We start from the raw sequence: 27,935 nt of genomic DNA, 5'->3' as shown, positions 1-27,935 counted from the left end.
TGGCATGAGTTGGAAAGAGACTAGGAAGAAATGTTCAAATTTTCTGCAAAAGAAGAAAACAAACATAGAGGACTTGGGGACCACTGAGGTTACCTAGATTCAAGAGAGTCTGGGGTTTGATTAGTTAAATGATTGAAGAGTGGAGAAGTCTACACTTTAAAATTATCCACTGTCTCATGAGGTATTTCTCCCCCCTGGTAAACATTTCTGCACAAAAATACTAGTATTCCCAATTGCCTTGCAGGCTTGCCTTTTAGGGTGTATCAAAATAAATTAGTTCCATGTATTTCACTTGGTGAGTAAATGAACAAGAGGGTGATTGAATTGATGGCTATACTTGTTTGCATTCTCTAGAAGATGTTCATAATTATACAATTTATGTTCAAATACTGAAAGGTCACAGAGGCCCTAGAGATACCTAGGCCAATTCACAACTCCATTAAGTGGCCCATGGCTGTTAGGCTATGTGAGTGCTTAGGTTTGCCTTTGGCAGTTTTTGGTCTTTCTGCTGGTTGTTAGTTTTACTTACAGCTCTAGGCACTATGTCTATTGGCTGTGTCCAATTTTCTTCAGGGAAATAAAATTGCCTGTGTGAGTTGAGAACATAGGAAGTGAAAGTTATTTAAAAAAGAATATCAAACACAAGCAATTAGTTTGTGACATAGGTCTGGAACAGTGTGTGATTTTGTAAGTAAATTGTATAATTTTCAGCCCATGGTCTATATTTTGATTGCTCAGGTGGCTGCTTTTTTCTTTTTTGTTGTCTTTTGGATATATTCTTAATAGTTGAGATTACTCAATAAATAGGAAGAGATCCAATATGAAAATACCTTGGAATGATCCAATGGCACATTGGAAATAAGAAAAAATGCCAGGAATAAAAGGCTTGGGAGGAAGAAGTCTTGGAAAATGAAGATAGTAATAATTCTTTCCATAAATAGAAAGTAGCTATCAATAGTGATGTATGTACTCATATAAAATTTGCTTCAAATTAGAATTTTTTGGAGTGAGACATTTTAATGCAATGAAGAGAAATAAGAATATTATTCCTTATCTTAGGTAATATATACAGAATTATTTAATGGGTATTGAAAAATGTAGCGTCCTAAAAGTCACACTTTTTTTGTTATTGTTGTTGCTTAAGGATATCACTGCCAAAATGAATGTTAAAGAGGAGTAAATTCAGTAAAAGTGAGCAGAACAACATATTAACATGTCTTAAAAATAGTTCTGCGTGTGGGAGAGAAGATGGTTGCTCTAAACTTCATTAAGCCAATTGTTGAAAAGACATCTGGAAGCTGATATACTAGGGGAGGCCAGGCAATAAACATGCATTGCTATTTTATATTAAAATGCAGTCATTTAAGCTGGATTTGTTTGAACAAAATGCATTTTTAGTACTTGCAAATTGAGTTGCTCCCCTGGATCCCTGTTGGTGTGGGGGGAGAACAAGAGAGACTGGAGGTGAACGGGGGGGCTCAGTTTCCAAGACAGAACAGAGACAATTGAGTGGTGGGTGATCATAGGCCAGCTCCCCAAAGTAGAGCAGTCTAGGTCTGAAATTACACTTGTGAGCAATTGTATTATTTCTTCCAGAATTATAAGCTCATTGAAGGTAAAAACTGTCTTTTTTTTTCCTTCTGTATTTCTATCGACCAAAATAATAAGCATTCAATGAAAATAAAATAATGATTATTTCCCAGTAAATAAAATATAAAATTTTACTGGGAAAAAGATGTCATTCAGAATTAGATACAGTGGGTACTTAAAGAATTTTTTTTTGCAAAGTATCAAAACATTCCTGGGCTACTATATGCATTGTTTCAATCAATGGAGGATTAGATCCTATTGTTATAAAGGTAAATAAGACAGAGTAACTGTTTTCAACAAATTTAAAAGCCACTTGAGCCAAATTATGAGTATACTACATTTTTTCTTCTTGAAACTCCATATCTAATAATTCTTTAACATTAATTTATTATTTATGCATGGAAAGTGAAGTCTTCTATTCAAGGATAAAGTTGATGTCAAAGAACATATCCAAAGACATTTTGTGAACTTTCATTTTTGCTTTACATTATTGCCAAAGACCCACCATAAGGCTGGTTTGAAGCTACAGCATGATATATAGGATTCCAACACTCCAAAAAAATTTTAAACCAAAGCAGTAGAATTAGGTTTATTTATTAATATGAATCCTCATGCTCTTATGCTATGATCTTTTGTACAACTTCTGCCTAAATGACAAACTTTCTTCTAATTCTGGTAATGAGCATCAAACAGTAATCATGAATGTACTTATAAGTTCAAATTCATTCATTATTTCATGATTTTACTTCCCTGAAATTTATTGAATGGATCCCAGAGCCCAGGAACTATTCTGGACAGTGGTGATTTAATGATGAATAAAAGAGATAAAAATCCTGCATTCAAGGAATTCCTATTTTAGTTCACCCAAAGTCATCCCTCTCTTTCTGTACCATTTATACAACCAGTTAATGTCTGTTCTATATATTTATGCACCTGTGTAACTTGTCCATAATGGTCACTTTCCTGAAACCATAGTCATTTTTGTGTATTCCCAGAGATTCTGAATATGCATGGATCCTCAAAGTCACCACTAATTCTTGCCTAACTTTGGTTAACAATCTGGTTTTATTAGTTTGTCATCTCTCCAAGTGTCTTCTCCTGTCATCATCAAAGCACATATTTAAAGGGCTTAATATTTTTTTCTATTTTAAAGCAGCTTTTTAAAAAATATATACCAATGAGTTTCTTTTAAAAGTATTACCAGGGATTATGCTCAGCATAATTCTCCTCGACCCTGACTCCCACTTCAATTACAGAGCACTTTTGCTTTCTATTTTATACATCCCTCTACTGTTTGAAGTTTCACAAGCATGTATTGCTTTTTCTATTCAGGGAAAACAATAAAGATATTAAAATTTTGAGTAAGCTTCTAAGGGGATATTTCAAGCAAATATATCCTCAAAAGGGGTTTCCAAATATTAAATTTAATTGTATGAGTTACTGAGAGAACTGTAAGAAATTTAATTACATTTTTCTTATGAAGAATAGAGATGATAAGAAAAGCATTTTCCCAACCACATCGCCTATATAATTAGGAATATCATGAAAGATAGAAGTGTTCATCCTCTAGAATAAATGGAACACCAAGCAATTCTCATCCTTCAGCATGAAAATGTGTTAGTCCAAATAAATTATAGCAATCAAAGACTTCAGGTATAAAACAGAAAATTTTTAAAGGATACCATTTAAACTGTAGGGAATAGACCTTACAATCTGACTGTAATTTCAAAAGGCCTTAAGTCAGATAAACAAATAGGACCAAAACATGATTCTTGATTTTATATTTCTATTCTAATTCTTATCCGTGTCATTACCCTATTTTTGAGACATTTCTCAACCCTACCACATCAAGATTCCAAGTTCAAAGAATAAGGGTGCAGATGAGATGAAAACCATGGATGAAATTAAACCATCTATGAAACTACCACTTTGACTATACTTTTCATTTCTTTATACTCACTGAATCCTCCAGAAATGCTTGCATATTATTTTTATATTTTTCTCCCACTGATGTACATCTTTGTCGTTTCCAAGTAGCTCTATAACACCTGTAAATGAGATCTTTGAGAATATTTTTGTAACTCCTTTCCTAGAGAAGTGCCACCTGATAGAGGATAAATTTATTTGTTAAAAATAGTATTAACTTAATGAATCTTTAACATGGAAATTTAGGCAAGGGGCTGTCAGAAAAAAAAAAAAAAAAAACAAGATGCCATTTAAGAAATGTTAATCTAGGCCATAGTGCTATAATAGGAATGGGCAAGATCTGACATCATGTTTCCAAAGCTTTTATATTTATTATTCTATTTGGGGGTATTCAAAAGTTTTTTGATGGTTATAAAGCAAACACAGAAGTTATAGTAACCAGCTTTGAGGATGGTCCCAGTGATGCTCACCCCTTTGTGTTCATGCCTCTTGTCTCACCCTCCCGCATTGAATGAGGATGACCTGTGAAACAAGTAGAAGATTGGGGAAATTACTGAAGTTTCTGCCTTTCCATCTCAGATCATTTCCTCTGCATGAAACCAGCTGCCATATCCTGAGAGTATGCAAGCAGTCTTTTGGAGAGTTCTCTGTAGCAATGAATAGATTCTTCCTGGAAGCAGCCAGCACCAACTAGCCAGGCATCTGAGCAAGTCCACTTAGAAATGATCCTTCAGCCACTGTAAAATCTGCAGATGTCAGTATCTCTGACCATCAACTTGACCACAACCTTATGAGAGGTCCTGAGCTAGAACCATCTAGATAAGCCACCACCCAATCCTTAATCACAGATAAATTTATTGTCTAAGAATGTTCGGTTAGGGGGCAATTTGTTATTCACTAAAAGTTAAGTAATATAAGTACGTTTACTAAAGAAATTACTATAACTTTTAAATTTTTTTCTTTTATTCCATCACATTATAGTTAGCAAATATATTTAAAATCAGAAAAAATTCTGACACAGTCTAACTACTTCATATGTTTTAACCATGAGAACACTCTACAACAGGCATACTTAAATATATCTTGCTCCTGATCTTTTTTTTTATTTTTAACAATACCAAGAGGTAACATACAAATCTTATTAGTGCAGAATTATGGAAACGTGATCACAAAAATAGTTTTACAGCTTTTGATTGAAAAATACCATGAATATTTAATCCAAATGATGTTAAATTAAGATATATCTTAATTCAACAATCCCAGCTTAACATAATTTAATAAGATGTCCTCAAAATTAAAAAAGTATGAACCATGAATATATGCATATAATTTATCTGAAAACAAAGTGATTCCTATTGCTAGTTTTTGACCTGCTATAGTTAAGTGAAACTCACTGAGTCATGTCCGACTCTCTGTGACCCCATGGACTGGAGTGGGTAGCCTTTCCCTTCTCCAGGGGATCTTCTCAACTCAGGGATCAAACCCAGATCTCCTGCATTGCAGGCGGATTCTTTGCCAGCTGAGCCACAGGGGAAGCCCAGTGATACTGGAACAGGTAGTCTATCCCTTCTCCAGGGAATCTTCACAACCCAGGAATCGAACTGGTGTTTCCTGCATTGCAGGCAGATTCTTTACCAACCGAGCTATCAGGGAAACCCTAAATCTATTTTTAAAAACTTTTTGTAAATGATGATTAAGATGCACACCATTCAAAGGTAAGAATCTCAATTAAATTGTCCTAAAGAAATGTTCTAAAACATCTAAATTGTTCCAGATTAAAATTATAAACTGACATTGGAGTTTATTTCTGCCTCAAACTTTATACTAGAAAAGAAAACAGAGACTACAATAATTCATCCATCCTCTTAGTAATTGTACTCTCTCATTCTTCTTATTGATTTATTCAAATAAGCTGCTGTCATTTTTCCTTCTAATATACACCTCACAGGCCATATATCTTTACCATACTCTTCCCACTAAATGCAATATATCTCTCATAAAAGAAATATATCTTATGCCTGTTTTGAATAAATGTATTTTTAAGAGTTTAGAGGCCCAATATTTCTGTGGTAGTGGTGGCAACTGGAATAAAATGTTAATCTCATCAAAAAGAAAGAAACCATGAAGACCAAATCAGGTACTGAATTCATTTCTCTTGGTAATAATTATCAGGTTCATCTGGACACTCATCTCTCAGCCAATACTAGTGTTTTTGTTCTTAGGTTGTTAGGGAAATATTAAATATATTTCATGGGATTTAACTGTCCAAAGTCTTCCTGATGACTTGTCAATAAAGGTAAGGGAAGATAATTAGAACTGGTTCCCTCATCTAACTCCCTTAATGTTGGAAAACAATGTGAGTATTCAGCTGGTAAAAAAGAATCTGCTGAATAGACTGAATTCTCCTGAAGTAAAAGTAAAAGCATCTTTTTATATTTCGTTATTTCTAGATATATTCCCTGTAATACTCACTGCTTTTTTTTTTAAACCACACTTAGATGTAAATCAGATAGATGTGGTTTTGCTACTTGGCAGTTATCTTGAATGTATTTCTCAATCATTTATGTTACTTTTCCTATGGTAATTACATTTCTTAATCACAATTTGAATTATGATTACAATCACAATCATAATTCACAAATCTGAATTATGTTCAAATTTGAAATCAGCATTGTTTAACATTAAAATATTCTCAGTTTAGACAGACTAACTCTTTGGTTTGTTTATCTCTTGCTTCATATCAATAGCCCTTGGTCTGATATGTGGTCACTGACCCAAAAAGAACCAAAGGAGTAAGAAGCTGGATGTGAGGGAAAGGTACTGACAGGGTAATGGGAAGAGGGCAATCCTGGTCCAGGGCACCTTCAGCACTATTTCTAGAGTAGGTTTGTCCAGGATATCTAATGAAGTAGAAAGTGGTGGCATCTTTTTTTAATTGATGTATAGTTGATTTGGTTGGGGCATGGAATTGAATCACTGTGATGTTGAATAGTTTGCCTTGGAAATGAAACAAGATCATTCTGTTATTTTTGAGACTGCACCCAAGTACTGCATTTCAGATTCTTTCATTGACTTGAGGGCTGCTCCATTTCTTCTATGGGATTTTTGCCCACAGTAGTAGGTATGCTGATGGTCTGAATTAAATTTGCCCATTCCCATCCATTTTCAGTTCATTGATTCCTCAGATGTTAATGTTCCATCTTGCTATCTCCTGCTTGACCACATCCAATTTACCTTGATTCATGGACCTAACATTCCAGGTTCCTATGCAATATTGTTCTATACCGTATAGAATTTGACTTTCAGCACCAGACACATCCCCAACTGAGTGTCATTTCTGCCTTGGCCCAGCCACTTCATTATTTCTGGAGCTATTAGTAATTACCCTTTCCTCTTACCCAGTAGCATATTGGACACTTTCCAACCTGAGTTGGGGGCCTCATCTTCCAGCATCATACATTTTTACCTTTTCAAACTGTCCATGGAGTCCTTCAGGCAAGAATACTAGAGTGGGTTTCCATTTCCTTCTCCAGCGGACCACTTTTCATCAGAACTCTTCACTATGACCCATCCATTTTGGGTGGCCCTGTATGGCATGGCTCATAGCTTCAAGTCTATGTCAGGAAGGCTTATAGCTTCTAGTCTATCCAAGTCTATCCCCCAATCACTGATGCTGAAGAAGCTGAAGTTGACTAGTTGTTTGAGAACCTACAAGCCTTATAGAACTAACATCAGAAAAAAATTTTAAAATGTCCTTTTCATCACAAGGGATTGAAATGCTAAAGTAAAAAGTAGGAAGAAGATACCTGAAATAACAGGCAAGTTTAGTCTTGGAGTACAAAAGAAGCAGGGCAAAGGCTAAAAGAGTTTTGTCAAAAGAACTCTCTGGTAATAACAAACACCCTTTCCAACAACCCAAGGTATGACTCTCCAGATGGACATAATCAGATGGTCAATACTGAACTCAGATTGATTATGTTCTTTGCAGACAAAGATGAAGCTCTATATCATCAATAAAAATAAGCATTGGAGCTGACTGTGTCTCAGATCATGAGTTCCTTATCAAAATGCTGCTGCTGCTGCTAAGTTGCTTCAATCGTGTCTGACTCTGTGCAACCCCATAGATGGCAGCCCACCAGGCTCCCTCATCCCTGGGATTCTCCAGGCAAGAACACTGGAGTGGGTTGCCATTTCCTTCTCCAATGCATGAAAGTGAAGTCGCTCAGTCGTGTCTGACTCTTAGCGACCCCATAGACTGCAGCCTACCAGGCTCCTCCGTCCATGGGATTTTCCAGGCAAGAGTACTGAAGTGGGTTGCCATTGCCTTCTCCGCCTTATTGAAATATTCAGGCTTAAATTGAAGAAAGTGGGGAAAACCACTAGGTCATTCAGATAAGACCCAAATCAAATTCCTTATACAATGCAGGTGATTCCTTATACAATGCAGGTGACAAATATGTTCAAGGGCTTACACCTGGTAGACAGGAGGCCTGAAGCACTAAGGACTGAGGCTTGTAACACCGTACAAGAGGCAGTGATCAAAACCACTTCAAGAAGGCAAAGTGGTTGTCTGAGGAAGATTTACAGACAGCTGAGGGAAAAAGAAAAAATGAAAGGCAAAGGAGAAAGGGAAAGATATACTCAAATGAATGCAAAGTTCCAGAAAATAGCAAGGAAAGATAACAAGGCTTTCTTAAATGAACAGTGCAAGGAAATAGAGGAAGCAGAAAACAACAAAATTCTGTAAAGCAATTATCCTTCAATTGAAAAATAAGTTAAAATTTTAAAAAAAGAAATAGAGGAAAACAATAGAATGGGAAAGACTAGAGATCTCTTTAAGAAAATTGGAGATATCAAGGGAACATTTTATACAAGGATGGGTACGATGAAGGACAGAAATGGTAAGGACCTAACAGAAGTAGAGATTAAGAAGAGGCAACAAGAATACACAGAAGAACTATACAAGAAAAGTCTTAACGATCTGGATAACCACAATGGTATGGTCACACACCTAGAGCAGGACATCCTGGAAGTTGAAGTCAAGTGGGCCTTCAGAACCATTATTATAAACAGAGCTATTGGAAGTGATGGAATTCCCGCTGACCTATTTAAAATTAAAAAAGATGATGCTGTTAAAGTGTTGCACTCCATATGTTCAGCAAATTAAAAAAACTCAGCAGTAACCGCAAGACTGGAAAAGGTCAGTTTTCATTCCAATCTCAAAGAATTGTACTACAGTACAATTGCGCTCATTTCACATACTAGCAAGGTTGTGCTCAAAATCCTTCAAGCTAGGCTTCAGCAGTAAGTGAACCAAGAACTTCCAGATGTATAAGCTGGGCTTTTAAAGAGGCAAAGGAACCAGAGATCAAATGCCAACATTCAATGGAGAAAGCAAGGGAGTTTCAGAAAGACATTTACCTCTGCTTCATTATCTATGCTGAAGCCTTTGACTGTGTGGATCACAACAAACTGAAAAATTCTTAAAGAGGTGGGAGTATCAGATCATTTTATTTGTCTCCTGAGAAATCTATATGCTGGTCAAGAAGCAACAGTCAGATCTGGACATGGAACAAAATTGGGAACTGAGTAAGACAAGGCTATATATTGTCACTCTGCTTATTTAACTTACATGCAGAATAAATCATGTGAAATGCCAGGCTGGCTGCATCAAAAGCTGGGATCAGACTGCTGGGAGAAACATGAACAGCCTCAGATATGCAGATGATACCACACTATGGCAGAAATTGAAGAGGAACTAAAGAGCCTCTTGATGAGGATGAGAGAGGAGAGTGAAAAACCTGGCTTGAAACTCAAACAATCAAAAAACTAAGATTGTGGCATCTGTTCCTCTCACTTCATGCAAATATTAATAGAAGAGGAAAAAGTGGAAGCAACAACATATTTTATTTTCTTGGGCTCCAAAATCACTGCGGATGGTGACTGCAGCCAGGAAATGTAGACACCTGCTTCTTGGAAGAAAAGCTATGACAAACAGAGACAGCATTTTAAAAACTAGAGACATCAATCAGCTTACAAAGACATCACTTAGCTGGAAAACTCAAAGCTGTGGTTTTTCCACCTGGCATATATGGATATGAGAGGTGGACCATAAAGAAGGCTGAGCATAAAAGAACTGATGCTTTCAAACTGTGATGCTGAAGAAGACACTTGAGAGTCTCTTGGTCTGCTAGGAGTTCAAACCAGTCAGTTTAAAGGAAATAAACCTTGGATATTCATTGGAAGAACTGATGCTGAAGCTGAAGCTCCAATACTTTAGCCACCTAGTGCGAAGAGCCTTTGGAAAAGACTCTGATGCTGGGAAAGATTGAAGGCAAAACGAGACGGGGCTGGCAGAGAATGCAATTGTTAAATACATCCCTGACTCAATGGATATGAATTTGAGCAAATTCTGGGAGACAGTGGAGGACATATTGAATATACGTTCTTGTACTATATAGTAGGATCTTGTTTTTATCTATTTTATATAAAGTAGTGTGTTTCTGGGGGCTTCCCTGGTAGCTCAGCTGGTTAAGAATCCGTCTGCAATGCAGGAGACCCCAGATCAATTCCTGGATAGGGAAGTTCCCCTGGAGAAGGGATAGGCTGCTGACTCTAATATTCTTGGGCTTCCCTGGTGGCTTAGATGATAAAGAATCTGCCTGCAATGCAGGAGACCTGGGTTTGATCCCTGGATAGGGAAGATCCCCTGGAGGAGGGCATGGCAACCAACTCCAGTATTCTTGCTGAAGTATCCCCATGAACAGGGGACCCTGGCAAACTGGTCCATGAGATCACAAAGAATTGGACACAACTGAGCTACTAAGCACAGCACAGCAGTGTGTATCTGTTAATCCCAAGTGCCCTTCCCCTTTCCCCTTTGATGACCATAAGTTTGTTTTCTATTTCTTTGGGTCTATTTCTGTTTTGTACATTTGTGTCATTTTTTAGAGTCCACAGACATGTGATATTATATGGTATTTGTCTTTCTCATTCTGACTACTTCACTTAATATGATAATCTCTAGCTCCATCCATGTTGCTACAAATGACATTATTTCATTTTTTATGTCTTAGTTATATTACCTTGTATGTAGGCACAACATCTTCTTTATCTAGTAATCTTTCAATAGACACTTAGGTTGCTTCTATGTTTTGGCTATTGTAAATAGAACTGCTATAAACACTGGGGTGCATGTATCTTTTTGAATTAGAGTTTTCTCTGGATATATGCCTAAGAGTGAAATTGCTGGATCATATGGTAACTCCATTTTTAGTTTCTAAGGAAACCTCAGTAGTGTTCTTCATAATGTATGTAACAATTTGCATTCCCAATAAATGGTGCAGCAGGGTTCCTTTTTCTCTGCATCCTCTCCAGCATTGTTTATTTGTAGACTTTTTAATGATGACCATTCTCACTAGTATGAGATGATATCTCGTCGTAGTTTTGATTTGCATCTCTCTAATGATTAATGATGTTGATCATCTTTTTATTGCCTCTTGGCCATCTGTATGCCTTTGGGGAATTAGCTATTTAGGTCCTCTGCCCATTATTTGATTGGATTGTATATGTATTTATTCTTTTTGACATTGATACATATGAACTGTTTGTATAGTTTGGAAATTAAGCTCTTGTTGGCTGCATCATTTGTGAATATTTTCTTCTATTCAATAGGTTGTCTTTTCATTTTGTTTATTGTTTTCTTTTCTATTCAAAAGCTTGTAAGTTTAATTAAGTTCAATTTGTTCATTTTTGCTTTCATTTTCATTTTTCTAGGAGATGGATCCAAAAAAATATTGTTGTAGTTTATGTCAAAGAGTGCTCTGCCTACAGTTTTCTATAAGAGTTTTATAGTATTCAGTCAACATTTAGGTCTTTAATCCATTTTGAGTTTATTTTTGCATATGGTGTTAGAGAATATCCTTATGTTATTATTTTATATGTAACTGTCAAGTTTTCCCAGCACCACTTATTGAAGAGACTATCTTTTCTCCATTATATATTCTTGACTCCTTTGTCTGAGATTAATTGACTATAGGCATGTGAATTTATTTTCTTGGTTATCTTTCTTCGTCCATTGACTGATAGATCTGTTTTTGTGCCAATGCATGTGTGCATGCTCAGTCACTTCAGATGTGCCTGACTGTTTGCAATCCCATGGACTATAGCCTGCCAGGCTCCTCTGTCCATGGGATTCTCCAGGCAAGGCTACTGGAGAAGAGTGCCATGCCCTCCTCCAGGGGATCTTCTCAACCTAGGGACTGAACATACATCTTCTGGATTTCTTGCGTTGAAGGCAGATTCTTTGCCACTGAGCCACCAGGGAAGCCCTTTTGTGCCAACACCACACTAATTTGATTCATGTAGCTTCATAGCATTGTCTGAGTCTGGGAAAATTATATCTCCAGCTTTGTTCTTTATCATCAGGATTGCTTTGGCACTTCTGGGTCTTTTGTGGTTCTATGTAAATTTTGGGATTATTTGTTCTAGTTCTTTGAAAAGTATCATGAGTAATTTGAGAGGAATCACATTAAACCTGTAGGTTGCTCTGGGTAGTTATGACATCTCATAGTAATCCATCTAGGAATTAAAAAGTTGGAAGTAGAAGCATGAAAAAAGTCATGATCACAGATGTGTATGTTGGTACTGAAGTGTTTATTATCTGGGTTAGGTGCAAGATCTAAGATCCTGGGAATAAAAGCTGAAGGGTTCATATGGATAAGTTATACATTTGCTGAATTTATGGGGATAAGTATGGGAGATTCAGGAAGCTTCCATTGGCCTCTTATCCTAATTCATCAGAGGGCAGGCAGAATGAAAATCACAATCACAGAAAGGTGAACAAACTGATTACATGGACAACCGACTTGTCTAACAAAATGAAACTATGAGCCATGCTGTGTGGGGCCACCCAAGATGAACAGGTCATGGTGAAGAGTTCTGACAAAACGTGGTCCACTGATGATGGGAATGGCAAACCACTTTAGTATTCTTGCCTTGAGAACCCCATGAACAGTATGAAAATGCAAAAAGTTATGACACTGAAAGATGAACTCCCCCACTTGGTAGGTGCTGAATATGCTACTGGATACGAGAGGAGAAATAGCTCAGGAAAGAATGAGGAGGCTGAGCCAATGCAAAAACAACACCCAGTTGTGAATGTGACTGGTGATGGAAGTAAAGTCTGATTCTGTAAAGAACAACATTGCATAGGGACCTTGAATGTTAGGTCCATGAATCAAGGTAACTTGGAAGTGGTCAAGCAGGAGATGGCAAGAGTGAACATCTCGACATTTTAGAAATCAATGAATTAAAATGGACCAGAATGGGTGAATTGAATTCAGATGACCATTATATCTAATGCTGTGGGCAAGAATCCCTTAGAAGAAATGGAGTAGCCACCATAGTCAACAAAAGAGTCCAAAATGCAGTTCTTGAGTGCAGTCTCAAAAATAACAGGATGATCTCTGTTTGTTTCCAAGGCAAACCATTCAGTATCACAGTAATCCAAGTCTATGCCCCAACCACTAATGCCAAAGAAGCTGAAGTTGAACAGTTCTGTGAAGACCTATAAGATCTTCTAGAACTAACACCAAAAAAAAAATAAAAAAATGCCCTTTCGTTCATAGGGGACTGGAATGAAAAAGCAGGAAGTTAAGAGATATCTGCAGTAACAGTCATGTTTGGCTTTGGACTACAAAATGAAGCAGGCCAAAAGATAACAGTTTTGTCAAGTGAGTGCACTTCCAACAACACAAGAAAATGCTCCACACATGGAAATCAAGACTGAAATCAGATTGATTATATTCTTTGTAGCTGAAAATGGAGAAGCTCTATACAGTCAGCAAAAACAAGACTGGGAGCTGACTATGCCTCAGATCATGAACTCCTTATTGCCAAATTCAGACTCAATTGAAGAAAGTAGGGAAAACCAATAGACCATTCATGTATGACCTAAATCAAATCCCTTACAATTATACAGTGGAAGCGACAAAGAGATTCAAGGGATTATATTTGATAGAGTACCTGAAGAACAATGGACAGAGGTTCATGACATTGTACAGGAGACAGGGATCAAGACCATCCCCAAGAAAAAGAAATGCAAAAAGGCAAAATGGTTGTATGGGGAGGCCTTACAAATAGCTGAGGAAAGACGAGAAGCAAAAGCCAAAGGAGAAAAAGAAAGATACCCATTTGAATGCACGGTTCCAAAAAACAGCAAGGAGAGATAAGAAAGCCTTCCTCTGTGATCAATGCAAAGAAATAGAGGAAAACAATACAATGGAAATGACTAGAGATCTCTTCAAGAAAATTAGAGTTACCAAGGGAACATTTCATGCAAATATGGGTACAATAAAGGACAGAAATTGTATGGACCTAACAGAAGCAGAAGATATTAAGAAGAGGTGACAAGAATACACAGAAGAAGTATACAAAAAAGATCATCATGACCAGATAACCATGATGGTGTGACCACTCACCTAGAGCCAGCCATCCTGGAGTGAAGTCAAGTGGGCCTTGGGAGCATCCCTGTGAACAAAGCTAGTGGAGGTGTTCAAGTCCTAAAAGGTGATGCTATTAAGGTACTTGACCCAATATGCCAGTGAATTTGCAAACTTAACAGTGGCCACAGGACTGGAAAAGGTCAACTTTCATTCCAATCCCAAAGATAGACAATGCCAAAGAATATTCAAACTTCCACACAATTGTACTCATCTCACACACTAGTAAAGTAATGCTCAAAATTCTCCAAGACAGGCTTCAACAGTATGTGAATTGTGAACTTGCTGATGTTCAAGCTGAATTTAGAAAAGGCAGAAGAACCAGAAATCAATTTGCCAACATATGTTGGATCATTGTAAAAGCAAGAGTTCCAGGAAAACATCTGCTTCTGCTTCATTGACTATGCTAAATCCTTTGACTGTGTGGATCACAACAAACTATGGAAAATTCTTCAATAGATGGGAATCACGGACCACATTACCTGTCTCCTGAGAAATCTGTATGGAGGTCAAGAAGCAACAGTTAGAACCAGACATGGAACAATCGGCTGGTTCAAAATTGGGAAAGGAGCATGTCAAGGTGGTATATTGTCAACCTGCTTATGAATTTACATGCAGAGTACAACATGCAAATTCCAGGCTGGATGAAGCACAAGCTGGAATCAAGACAGCCAGGAGAAATATCAATAACCTCAGACATGCAGATGACACTACCCTTATGGCAGAAAGTGAAGAGGAACTGAAGAGTCTCTTGATGAAAGTGAAAGAGGAGAGTGAAAAAGCTGGCTTAACACTCAACAATCAAAAACTAAGATCATGGCATCCAGTCCCATCATTTAATGGCAAAATGAATGGAAAACAATGAAAACCATGACAGACTTTATTTTGGGGGGCTGCAAAGTTATTACTGCAAAATCACTGAGATGTTGACAGCAGCCCTGAAATTAAAAGATACTTGTTCCTTGGAAGAAAGGCTATGACCACTCTATACATCTTATTAAAAAGCAGAGGCATTATTTTTCCAGTGTTCCGTCTAGTCAAAATTACGGTTTTTCCAGTGGTCATGCATGAATGTGAGAGTTGGACCATAAAGAAAGCTGAGCACCAATGAACTGATGCTTTTGAACTGTGGTGTTGGAGAAGACTTTTGAGAGTCCTTTGGACTGTAAGGAGATCCAACCAGTCAATTCTAAAGGAAATCAGTCCTGAATATTCATTGGAAGGACTGATGAATATTCAGTACTTATGAAACTGAAGTTCCAATACTCACCAACTGATGCAAATAAGTGACTCATTGGAAAAGATCCTGATGCTGGGAAAGATTGAAGGCAGGAGGAGAAGGGGACAACAGAGGATGAGATGGTTGGATGGCATCACTGACTCGATGGACATGAGTTTGAGCAAGCTCCGGGAGTTGATGATGGTCAGGGATGCCTGGCGTGCTGCAGTCTATGAAGTCGCAAACAGGTGGACACTACCAAGCGACTGAACTGAACTGAACTGATAGGAGACTCACCCATACATCCACTATCACTTTCCTTTTCACAATGACATTAATTTACATTAATACGTAATATTCCCTTTGCTTTGTACAAAACTAATATTAAAACCATTCATATGAATATACTTTGCTGTGTTTTGGAGCTAATAATCACTTTGGTCCTTGAGTTATTTTTTTAAATGTCTTTTTGAAAAATTTGTGAATTCTTACTTTTAGGAAAAAATGCTTCAGATATTGTTTCCTTTCAAAAAATCAAATAACAAAACATAGCTATAAAAATTTGGTTTTTTGGTTACTAAACTATTTTTTCTCAATTGTAGTAGGGATCAAGTGGAATTTCAATAGATTCTAACCTGCTTTAACTTAAATATCCTAAGTGGTGAGTTGTACATAAGAACTACTAAATAGGTATGATAAATATTTAAGCAGAACAAAACCTTCACTTTCTATAGAATTTCTCATGGAAGAAGCATAGGAGGCCTTGTTCAGAGTTCAGATATTTGAGGTTAACTCTACAACATATTCTAACAAACAGCATGGTACGGCCTAAATTTATTTTTATTTTTTTTTTTTTTATTATTTAGACTTTTTACTTTGTATTGAGGTATACCTGATTAATAAACAATGTTGTAATAGATTCCAGTGAACAGTGAAGGGACTCAGCTATACATATACTTGTATCCATTCTCCCCAAACTCCCCTCCCATCCAGGCTGTTATATATCATAGAGCAGATCTGCATGTGCTATACAGTATGTCCTTATAGGTTATCCATTTTAAATATAGCAGTGAATACATGTCCATCCCAAACTCCCTAACTGTCTCTCCTTCCATCCTTTCCCCCAGCAACCATAAGTTAATTCTTGAAGTCTGTGGGTCTGTTTCTGTTTTGTACATAAGTTCATTTGTACCATTTCTTTTTAGATCCCACATATAAAGTATGTCATATGAGATTTCTCCTTCTATGACTTACTTCACTACGTATGATACTCTCTAGAGCCATCCATATTGCTGCAAATGTCATTATTTCTTTCTTTTTAATGACTGAGTAATATTCTATTTCATACATGTACCATATTGTCTTTATCCATTCCTCTATTGATGGACATTTAGGTTGCTTCCATGTCTTGACTATTGTAAACACCACTGAAACGAATATTAGGGTGCATGCATCATTTTGGTTCATGCTTTTCTTCAGACATATGCTCAGGAATGAGATTGCTTGGTCATATGGTAGCTCTGGGCTTCTCTGGTGGCTGAGATGGTAAGGAATCCTCCTGCAATGCAGGACCACTGGGTTTGAATTCTGGGTGGGGAACACCTCCTGGAGAAGGAGATGGCTACCTACACGAGTACTCTTGCCTGAAGAATTCCATGGGCAGAAGATCCTGCCGAGCTACAGTCCATGGGATTGCAAAGAGTCAGATGTGACTGGGTGACTAACACACACACACACACACACACACACACACACACACACGGTAGCTCTATTTTTCGTATTTTAAGAACTGCCATATTGGCTGTACCAGTTTACATTCCCACCAACAGTTTAGGATTTCCTTCCCTCCACACCCTCTTCAGCATTTATCATTTGTGCATTTTTTGCCAGTAACCATTCTGGCTTGTATGAGGTGATAATCTCACTGTAGTCTTGACTTGCATTTATATAATAATTAGCGATGCTGATCATCTTTTCATGTGCCTTTTGGCCATCTGTATGTCTTCTTTCAGTTCAGTCACTCAGTCATGTCCAACTCTTTGTGACCCCATGAACTGCAACACGCCAGGCCTCCCTGTCCATAACAAACTCTCAGAGGCCACCCAAACCCGAATCCATTGAGTCGGCAATGCCATCCAACCATCTCATCCTCTGTCGTCCCCTTCTCCTCCTGCCTTCAATCTTTCCCAGCATCAGGGTCTTTTCCAATGAGTCAGCTCTTTGCATCAGGTGGCCAAAGTATCGGGGTTTCAGCTTCAGCATCAGTCCCTCCAATGGACACCCAGGACTGATCTCCTTTAGGATGGACTGGTTGGATCTCCTCACAGTCCAAGTGACTCTCAAGAGTCTTCTCCAACACCACAGTTCAAAAGCATCAATTCTTCTGTGCTCAGCTTTCTTTATAGTCCAACTCTTACATCCATACATGACCACTGGAAAAACCATAACCTTGACTAGATGGAGAGAAATGTTTATTTAGTCTTCTGCCTATTTTTTGAGTGGTTATAGGATTTGATGCTAAGTGTCATGAGCTGTTTATAAATTTTGGAGACTAATCCCTTATCAGTCACATCATCTGCAAATATTTTCTCCCAATCTATGGGTTGTTTTTGTTAATTTTTTTTTCTTTGCTTTAAAAAAGCTTTTGAGTTTAAATAGGTCCCATTTGTCTATTTTTGTTTTAATTTCCATCATTCTGGCAGATGGATTGAAAAAGATATTGCTGTGACTTATGTAAGAGAGTGTTCTGCCTATGTTTTCCTCTAGTTTTATAGTGCTCAGTCTCACGTTTAAGCTTTTAATCCATTTTGAGCTTATTTTTGTATATCAAGTTAAAGAATTGTCTAATTTCATTTTTCTACATGTAGCTGTTCATTTTTCCCAGCACCATTTGTTGAAGAGACTGTCTTTCCAGCATTGTGGATTCTTGTTTCTTTTGTCATAGCTTAATTGACCGCAGGTACATGGGCTTATTTTTTAGCTTTCTTTCCTGTTCCATTGATCTATATTTCTACTTCTGTACCACTACAATACTGTTTTGGTGACTATAGCTCTAAGGTATAGTTTGAAGTCAGGGAGCCTAATTCCTCTAGTTCACTTTTTCTTTATCAACATGCTTTAGCTATTCAAGGTCTTTACTGTCTCCATAAAAATTTTAAGATTTTTGTTTGTTTGTTTGTTTTAGTTCTGTAGAAAATGCCATTGATAATTTTATAGGAGTTGCCTTGAATCTGTAGATTACCTTGGGTAGGATAGACATTTTTACCATAATTTGATTCCTCCAATCCACAAACATAGTGTATCTTTCTATCTGTTATGTCTTCTTTGATATTTTTCATCAGCATCTTATAGTTTTCAGAGTATAGGTATTTTGTCTCCTTAGGTAGGCTTATTCCTATGTTTTTATTTTATATTTTGATGCAATGGTAAATGGAATTGTTTCTTAAATTTTCCTTTCTGATCTTTCATAGTTAGTATATAGAAATGCAATAGGTTTCTGTGTATTAATTTTGTGAACTGCAAATTTGCCAAATTCATTGATGAGTTTTAGTAATTTTATGGTAGCATCTTTAGGATATTCTATATATAGTGTCATGTCATCTGCAAACAGTGACAGTTTAACTTCCTCTTTTCCAATTTGGATTCCCTTTATTTCTTTCTCTTCTCTAATTGCTGTAAGTAGGACTTCCAAAACTATGTTAAATAAAAATGGTGGTGTCTTGTTCCTGAGGTAAAAGGGAATGCTTTCAGTTTTTCATCATTGAGGATGATGCTAGCTGTAGTTTTTTCATATATGACCTTTATTACATTGAGGTATGTTCCCTCTCTGTTCCCTTTCTACAAAATTTTTATGAAAAATATTTGCTGAATTTTGTCAAAAGCTTTTTTTGCATATATTGAGATGACCATACAGTTCCTATTCTTCACTTTGTTGATGTGATTTATCACACTGATTGATTTGTCGATGTTGAGCATCCTTGCATTCCTGGGCTGAATCCTACTTGATCATGATATATTATCTTCTAGTGTATTTCTGGATATGGATTGCTAGTATTTTGTTGAGAATTTTTGCATCTATATTCATCAGTAATATTGCCCTATAGTTTTCTCTTTTTTTTTTTTTTTTTTTGATATATTTGTCTGGGTTTGGTATCAGGGTAATGGTGGCCTCATTAAATGAGTTTGGAAGTTTTCCTTCCTCTAAAAATTTTTGAAACAGTTTCAGAAGGATAGGTGTTAACTCTTCTCTAAATGTTTGATAGAACTGACCTGTGAAGTCATCAGGTCCTGGAATTTTGTTGGGAGGTTTTAAATCACAATTTCCATTTCAGTGCTTCTCATTGGTCTATTCATATTTTCTATTTATTCCTGATTCAGTCTTGAGAGAATGTACCTTTCAAAGGGTTTGTCCATTTCTTCTAGGCTGTCCAATTTATTGGCATACATTTGCTCATAGTAGTCTCTTATGATTCTTGGCATTTCTGTGGAGTCAGTAGTGGTGTATCCTTTTTCCATTCTAATTGTATTGATCTGAGTCTTCTCCCTTTTTATTATTGATGAGTCTGGCTAAAGGTTTATCAACTTTGCTTATCTTTCCAAAGAGCCAGCTTTTTGTTTCATTAATCTTTGTGATTGTTTTCATTGTCTCCCGTTTATTTCTGCTCTAATCTTAAAGATTTCTTTCCTTCTACTAATTTTAGATTTTGTGTGTTCTTTCTCTAGTTGTTTTAGATGTAAGGTTAGGTTGTTTATTTGAGGTTTTTCTTGTTTCTTCAAGTCAGCTTGTATTGCTATAACCTTTCCTCTTAGCACTGTTTTTGCTATATCTGATAGGTTTGGACCATTGTGTTTTCATTTTCATATGTCTCTAAGTATTCTCTTTTATTTTCTCTTTGATTTCTTCTGTGATCCATTAATTGTTTAGTAGCATAATGTTTGCTGCCATGTGTTTGGGCTTTTTAAGGTCTTTTTTTTTGTAGTTATCTTTAATCTCATAGCTATGTAGTCATAAAAGATTCTTGATATAATTTCAAGCATCTTTTCTTTAAATTATCTTAAATTCGCCATGGCTCACCTTGTGGCCCAGCATGCGGTCAATCCTGGAGAATATTCCATGTACACTTGAGAAGAATGTGTCATCTGCTCTTTTTTGATGGAGTGCTGTATAAATATAAATTAAGTCCAACTTCTCTGAAGTGGCATTTAAGGCCTGTGTTTCCTTATTAATTTTCTGTACAGATGATCTGTCCGTTGATAAAAGTGGGTATTAAAGTCCCCCATTTTTATGGTGCTGCTGTCAGTTTCTCCCTCTGTGGTTGTTAATATTTGCCTTACATGTTGAGGTGCTCCTGTATTGGGTCCATATATATTTATAATTGTTATATCTTCCTCTTATATTGAACATTTTATCATTATGTAGTGTTCTTCTTTGTCTCTTTTAGCAAGCAGTCTTTATGTTAAAGTCTATTTTGTCTGATATGAGTATTGTTACTCCAGCTTTCTTTCGATTTCCATTTGTGTGGAATACCTTCTCCCATCTCCTTACTTTCAGTATGTAAGTGTCCCTAGGTCTGAGGTGGGTCTCTTCTAGACAGCATATATATGGGTCTCATTTTTGTATCCACTCAGTTAGTCTATGTCTTTTGGTTGGTACATTTAATCTATTTACATTTAAGGTAATTATCAATATGTATGATCTTATTATCATTTTCTTAATTGTTTTGGGTTTATTTTTTGTAGGTTTTTTCCTTCTTGTTTCTCCTGCCTAGAGAAGTTCCTCTAGCATTAGTTGTAAAGCTGGTTTAATGATGCCAAATTCTCTTAACTTTTGTCTGCCCATAAAAATTTTGATTTCTCCAGCAAATCTTGATGATAGCCCTGCTGGGTAGATTATTCTTGGTTGTAAGTTTCTCTCTTTCATGACTTTGAATATATTGTGCCATTCCTTCTGGCCTGTAGAGAGTTTCTGTTGAGAAATCAGCTGATAGCCTGATGAAAGCTCCCTTGTATGCTATTTGTCATTTTCCTTGTTGTTTTTAATATTTTATCTTCATCTTTAATTTTTGTTGGTTTGATTACTATGTGTCTTGGTGTATTCTTTCTTGGTTTTATTCTGCCTGGGAGACTCTGTGCTTCCTGAATTTGGTTGACTATTTCCTTTCTCATGAGGGAAATTCTCACCTATTATCTCTTCAAATATTTTCTTGGATTCTTTCTCTCTCTTCTCCTTCTGGGACCCCTATAATAATGTGAATGTTGGTGCAGTTAATGTTGTCCCAGATGTCTCTCAGACTGTCTTCATTTATTTTCATTTTTTCTTATATTTTGTTTTGCAGCAGTGATTTCCACTTTTCTGTCTTCCAGGTGACTTATCTGTTCTTCTGCCTCAGTTATTCTGTTTATTGATTTATTCTAGTGTATTCCTCATCTCTGTTTGTTCATTCTTTAGTTCTTCTAGGTCTTTGGTAAACATTTCTTGCATCTGCCCCATTCTTTTTCTGAGATCTTGGATCATCTTCACTATCACTATTCTGAATTCGTTTTCTGGAAGTTTGCCTATTGCCATTCATTTAGTTGTTTACCTGGGGATTTATCTTGTTCCTTCATGTGGTACATAATCCAGTACTTTTTCATTTTGATTAGCTTTCTGTGATTGTGGTTTCTGTCCAGGAGGCATGTTGTTCTTGTTTTTATTTTTTTGCCCCAGAGTTTGTAATATTCTGTTTTTCCTTTTCTTGATTTTTAGAAGGCCTGTCTGAAGTGTTCCATCTTAATAAACCTAAGTGAGTGCTGGGATGGCTTGGAACCACTCTGGTCTCTCTCTGGGGAGTTCTGAGGGCCTTGGAAAATGGCAGCAGAAGCGTAGCACCCAGCCAGACATGCCAGCTGGGCATGCTTGGGTTCATACCCTCCTGCCCTGACACCCAGGCCCACTGCCAGAAGCCCAGTCCAGGGCCCCAGACTCTGACACAGAGAGGAGCAGAGGAGGATGGAAGGGGTCCAAGTTGGGGCCGGGCAGCACTGAAGCTGTGTCAACTAGTATTTTGATATTTTTTGATATTTGAAAGTCTATTAACAATATTAGTCAAGAGAATGGAATGTGCTTTTATACATCTTTGTGAATCTGCAGTGGAAAAAGCCAACATAATATTGGGCAGAATATTAAATTAAAAATCCTAATAGATTCTGGATTTTTATAAGACTGCAATTGCCAGTGATAAGAAAGTCCATAGATGAGAGCGCGAGATGAAAGAGGCCTTGGTCACAGCTGCTGACTTGTACAGAGAAAGAAAAAGTAAGATAGGAGACCACTCCATTAGAATCCTGGACATCATCCGAAAACTTAGCAACATTTTCTTACCAGTGAGTGAAGGGTAAGGCAAAAATAAAGGAATGAAGACAAAAATTACCACTCTTTAAAAGTTTAGCTCAGAGAAGATTGAAAAGTCAGAAATTGAAAGAAAATAAAGGTAATTGGAGGTTGTGTTTTGTTTCACTTTGTATTGTCTGAGAATGCAGTGTCATTGTGATCATGGCCTATAATACAATGGGAGCTGCAGTAAAGAAAATAGTCTGAACATGTTTGTAAAAGTGAAAATGTGTTTAAAGGAAGTCTTTCTAATTAATGCTTTAATTATATTCAAAAATACTTACAGTATGAAACTTGTAGAATTTTGAGATGAGTGTGATTACATCTCAACATTTAATGTCACATAAAATCGAGAATATTTTCAATAGCACTTACATCTTCAAAGCTAACTCTATTATTCAAATTGACTTCAATGGCTCATAACACAATGCTTGATTATTTTCTCTGCTTTCACCCAGGATATGTAAGAATATTAAATAAAATCAAGCATAAACTATCTTTATGAAAGGAAACTTCATCTGGCCTATAATAGTGTCATACTAGATTGGTTAACAACCACTGTATAGCTTAAATATAAACTCTGGATTTGGGTGATTGAAAAAGAATAACTTGCTGGACTAGCCTCTAAGAGACTAGAATTTTTTACACTGCTGACTTAAATGGGTGAACTAAAAACCAATTACAGTTTGAAAACATCCTCAGTCTTTGGATGAAGCATATGCCAAGATTGTTTATGTCAATAATTGTTAATGTTAAAACTTGTCTCAAGTTAATCAGGGAGTCTATTTTATCACTGTGATCTTTAATTGCCAAATTTCTCAAAGTTCAATATTATATGTGTTAGATTAAATGATTATCTTCCATTAATTATTAAGTACTTACCATTTTATAAGCATTTAGTAGCCACTATCTTATAACATAATTTTCACTGGTGGCACTGGATTATGTCACTAGATAAATTATTTCCCCTGATCATGATTCTATTACTATTCTGTTTTCAAAATCAGGTATTATAGCAACAAAAACAAAATTTCATACAGCTCAAGAATTCTATTATTATAAACATTTGAGTCAACCCAAATAGGAATTCTGAGAATAATAAATGTGAAAAATTAAAAGCTGATCATAAAAATAGATAATGTAATCAATGATATTGGAAAGACTCAGTAGCCAAGATTAATAAAAATAAACTGTCTACTTAATCTTTTACATCAAAATAAATTCCAGTTGGATGAAAACTTTTAAGGTTAAAAAGTGGTTTTAGCTCCAATATGTAAAGAGCTTTTTAATGTAAATTTTAATGTAAATTCTATGTAAATTTTATGTTAATTTTATGTAAAGTTGCTATTTTTATCCTTACATCAAGAAAGTTGAACAAAACAAAAATTGACAACTTTCTACTTACCAGATGACTGAAGTCACAGGGCAGACTGACACCCCAGATACATCTACATAAAGAAACTCAGGTCTGGCTACCTGGAGCAGAATCCTTTCGAGTTATAACCTGGTATGAGCAAATAATGGAGTAGGAAATGGCAACCCACTCCAGGATTCTAGCCAGGAGAATCCCGTGGACAAAGGAGGCTGCTGGGCTACAGTCCATGAGGTTGCAAAGAGTCTGACACAACTGAAGCGACTGAGCATGCAGAGAAGCAAAAATAAATGGTAATTTTGTTTAATTGTGGAGACTCAGTCTGGACTTGGGTAACAAAATCTCCTTGGGTTCTTAGTGGAGCCCTCATACAGTTTTCACTTTGAAGATCTGAGAACATTCCCTCGTAGCCCTGACAGGAGACATATCACATAATGTAATAGGATCCCAGGACATTTTCTACCCAGCTCTCAAGAGTATGGCCTGTGGTAGAGGAAGGAATGAAAGTACTTTACCTAAGCTCAATTCCGAGGCCATATCTCAGCTGGGAGAAGGAAATTTTACCCTCCTCCTCTCCTTGGATTTTCCTTGTGGCTCAGCTGCTAAATTAAACCACCTGCAATGTGGAGACCTGGGTTCCATTCCTTGGTTGGGAAGATCTGGAGAAGGGAAAGGCTATCCACTTCAGTATTCTGGCCTGGAGAATTCTATGGACTGTATAGTCCATGGGGTCACAAAGAGTTTGACAGGACTAACAACTTTCACTTTCTTTCCAGCCCCTTAGGCTTTCCTATCTTACCTGAGGGGGTAGAGGAAACACTTTTCAACAGGGAGTAGGAATTCAGTAAAATAGATTGGGAATGCTGCCAGGAAAGTCAGCAAGGAGTAAAAGCTGTTTGAATGGAAGAAGCAGGGGCTGGGTGAGGGGTTGGGGATCATTTTGAAGTCTGCAGTGCAGAGACACAGGTCCCACTAAATGGCTTAGACTTATTTAGAAGATTATAGAATGTTCCTCCTCCCCAAACCAACCACCCCACCAACTGGGATCCGTGATAATAATGGATTACATTTGAAAAGCTGTGGTGCTGGAGAAGACTCTTGCGAGTCCCTTGGACTGCAAGGAGATCAAGTCAGTCCTGAATTTCATTGAAAGGACTGATGCTGAAGCTGAAGCTCCAATACTTTGGCCACCTGATGAGAAGAGCCGACTCATTAGAAAAGACCCTGATGCTGGGAAAGATTGAAGACAGGAGGAGAAGGGGATGACAGAGACATGAGATGGTTGGATGGCATCACTGACTCAATGGACAAGAGTTTGAGCAACCTCCCAGAGATGGTGAAAGACAGAGAAGCCTTGTGTGCTGCAGTCCATGGGGTCATGAAGAGTCAGACACAACAGTTCACTGAACAACAACAACAGTTGAAAGAATGGCAAGATGTAGGTTCTCTGAAGAAGAATTCTTAGATAATTTCACAATATACAGTACAGAGCAGAGACAACAATGAAAGCTGTAGAGAAATTTGATGCCTCAGACACTCATAGCTAATATGGGCTATATCCTAGTAAGGTTAATATAATTCTTAAGCTAAAATGCTGTTTATTGGGATTTCTTTTATCTGATATAACATGTTTGGCTTTCAGAAATCAAAATTACATGCTTTGAGAAAAGGCAATAAAAAAACACACTGTGAGGAGACAAAGCAAGCATCAGAATCAAACTCAGTTATGACACAGATTTTGTAATTATCACCCAAGAAATTTAAAATAACCAAGAACAACATTTTAAGAGATCTATTGAAAAGGAAGACAGCATACAAGGACAGATTGATCATGTAAGGGGATACAGCAATTCTAAGAAAGAATCAAAAGAATACGTTAGATGAATAAATGAAAAAAGAATTCATTAGAAATTAAAAAAAAATATATATAGTAACAGAAAATGAATAACTTTTACTGTCCCTTAAAGTAAAAGTTATTAATTTTCTGTTATCATCACTACTTTTTTAAAATTTCTAATGAATACTCTTTTTCATTTATTCTTCTAACATATTCTTTTGATTCAAATAAAAACAATAACAAAAAACAACAAAAACTGAAAACACAATAGCACCTAGAAGATCTGTGGGATAAATTAAAAGATATATTTGCAATTGGAATGTCAAAGTAGAACAAACAATGAACAGAACAGAAAACATATTTGAAGTCACAATGGCAGAGAATTTGCTAAAATTACAGACACCATATCATAGGTCCAGGAACTTCAATGAACACCAACTAGGATAAACACCAACAATGACACACCAAATAATATATTCAAACTGCAGTAAACCAAAGAAAAGGAAAAATTCATAAAGGCGTTTATGGAATGGAGAAGTATCTTACATATAGTGGAATGAATATAAGGAGAGCATGCTTTTCATTGAAAACAATACAAGACAGAAGACAGAGGAGCAGCACTTTAAAATGATTGAAAAAATCAAAAAATAAAATTGTCAAATTATGATTCTTTTTTATTGGAGTATAGTTGATTAACAATTGTGAGTTTCAAGGGTACAACATAGTTGATTCAGTTATACACACAAGTATCTATTCTTTTTCAAATTCTTTTCCCACTTAGAATTATTATGGAATATTGAACAGAGTTCCCTGTGCTATACAGTAGGTCCTTGTTGACAACCTAAATGTCCATTGACAGATGAATGGACAAATTAGGATTCTGTATCAACAAATATGTTTAAAACTGAAAATGAAATGATGACATATTAAGTAATTCAAATCTGACATTAAATTATCACCGGAAGACTCAAATTTTATGAAAGAAGTCCATCAGATGGAAAAAATGTATATACCAGTTGAAAATCTGTATCCGGGTAAAGAGAGGAAGAAGACTGGAAATGATTTACATTTGGAGAAAATGTCATCTGTTTGCATTGTAAAAGCTACAAAGTAAACTGTGAAGACTATGAGTGATCTCCATATGTGTTATGTCACAATTTTTATTCAATGGTTTTCAGATAGAGGCCACATTATAATGTGCCTGATTTTTCTGTTGCCTAATTTTTTTCTGGTATATCAACCATTCTTTTCTGGGTTTTATTGCTACTGTTTTTCATTTGTCACTGCTTTAGCTAAAATATGTTGTAGTAATTCTGTCCCTCCCACCCCCAAAATTTGTTGTAATTTATTATTATTTCTTTTATTTGTTTAGTGATTGACTGGATTATTTAATTTTAATCTATTCTGCTTTCCAATGTTCTTGAAGAGCCACAGCCTTGTTTATGCCCAAGTTTACCTGGAGTGATAGTGGCTTTAGCTTGATTCTCTTCGACCATTTATCCTTAACCACAGCTGCCTGTTAAATTCCATTAATTGCTGATCTCTGTTGTTATGAATAGTATCTTGAGGCATAAATAACTCAAAACAGTATATTCATCAATAACAGACTCCTTTGAAAGAATCTTTCTTTAGGTTAGTGTTGAGATGTGCTTGAACCCCAATAAAGCTCTTCCCCTCTGTCTCTTTCCCATGTTTTCACAGGGCAACTAACCAGCCTATAGTTGCTTATATGGAAATGACTCTGCCAGTCTTTTCCTTTTTGTCTTTTCCTACGGATTCCACTGATTTTTTTTGTTTTTTGGTTGGTTGGTAGGTTGGTCTGCTTTGGTGTGTTCTGTTGTGGTTGCACGGGGTCTTCATCGCAGTGCACAGGTTCTCTAGCAGCAGCAAGCAAAGGGGTGGCTCTCTCGCTGCTGAAGGCAGACTTCTCATTGTGGTGGCTTCTCTTCTTGTGGAGCATGGGCTCTAGGCCATTGAGTTTCAGTAGCTGTGGCTTGCAGGCTGTAGAGTGTGGGCTCAGTAGTTGTGGCACATGGGCTCAGTTGCCCCATGGCATGTGGGATCTTAGTTCCCAGACCAGAGGTCAAACCTGTGTCCCCTTCAAATAAAGCAGCCTGTTG

The 27,935-nt window shown here is 36.6% G+C and overlaps 1 long non-coding RNA gene across 1 annotated transcript; it reads right to left on the bottom strand.

Moving 5' to 3' along the window:
* Positions 1–529: 529 nt before the first annotated feature.
* On the bottom strand, positions 530–24,100 carry LOC110148490 (uncharacterized). Its single transcript, XR_002317181.2, has 4 exons — positions 24,012–24,100; positions 3,987–4,038; positions 3,551–3,638; positions 530–587 (listed from the first exon to the last, which is right to left on the bottom strand). It is a non-coding gene; the product is annotated as an uncharacterized lncRNA (long non-coding RNA).
* Between the last annotated feature and the right edge of the window lie 3,835 nt (positions 24,101–27,935).

This window comes from Odocoileus virginianus, chromosome 7, assembly GCF_023699985.2.
Source record: "Odocoileus virginianus isolate 20LAN1187 ecotype Illinois chromosome 7, Ovbor_1.2, whole genome shotgun sequence".
Classification (NCBI taxonomy): domain Eukaryota; kingdom Metazoa; phylum Chordata; class Mammalia; order Artiodactyla; family Cervidae; genus Odocoileus; species Odocoileus virginianus.
Note: the sequence above shows the minus strand (reverse complement) of the source record. Positions and strands in the feature narration are given on the sequence as shown.